Below are 1,128 nucleotides of genomic sequence, written 5' to 3' on the forward strand. Positions count from 1 at the left end.
GTAAAATATATGGATTTTCTTAGATTACCCTAGAATAATATCTGTGGCTGCTTACGTGATTTAAACCAACACTGTAAATATGACATACAAGTTGTACTGGCTTTTCTTCTCTGCCATCTTTTAAATTCACAAATGTCTGGACACTACCCCTAAAATTATAGGCTCACAGAAACAGAATGGTGCCCAGAAGTCATCTTGTCCACACTGGCTCCAGAACTTTGCTTCAGTCTAAACCATGTGGTGCTTCCTTCTTTATTGAGCATCTCAATAATTACATTAAATAGCTATAGCATATTGAGCATAACCAAAAATATGATGTTCTTCCACAGTTTTTAAAGACTAGATTCTTTAAGGTCTAAAATTATGTCTTGGCGCTTTTTTTTTTTCCTTCTTTTTTTTCTCCAAGCCCTTGAATATAGCCTGGAATCCAAGAGTCATTCAATACAACCTCATCCATTAATTCTCATTCCAATCTCTGGGGACACAAGTTTACTCTTTCTTCTACGTGACAGTCCGTCGAATAAGTGAAGATATCCCCACCTGAAATCATTTTTCTTTGAGCTAAACCTGCCCATTTACTTCAACCAGTTTTTCTTCAAGAAGGTAGATTCAAGTTCCTGACTCTTTGCAGAGGCTGTATCCGACTCCCACACCTTTTTTATTATTTGGGGATCAGAACCAGATATAGTGTGATTTGACTAAGGTGAGAGCCAGCCTCCAAGAAGATCCCTCCTGAGCCTCATCATCCGGTATTCATGCCCTTCTGTAGTCCCCTCCCACACTGAATAGAGCTGACTGGTGCGACCAATAGGATTTGTGAACATGACAGTATGTGATTTCTGAATCTAGGCTATTAAAGACATGGCGGCAACTATATTATTCTCTTAAATCACTCAGTCTGGGGGAATGCCAGCTGAAATGTCACGAGGACACTCAAACTCCACCATAAGTAGGCTCAGATGGAGAGGAACTGAGGTTTTCTGTCACTCATGCGAATTAAACCATCTTAAAAGCAGATTCTCCAGCCCTAATCAAGCCTTCAGATGACTGCAGCCCCAACTACCATGATGACTGCAATATTATGAGAGACCCTGTTCCAGACCACCCAGCTAAGCCACTTACCAATTC

This window comes from Panthera onca, chromosome B1 (assembly GCF_046562875.1).
Source record: "Panthera onca isolate mPanOnc1 chromosome B1, mPanOnc1 haplotype 2, whole genome shotgun sequence".
NCBI classification, from domain to species: Eukaryota; Metazoa; Chordata; class Mammalia; order Carnivora; family Felidae; genus Panthera; species Panthera onca.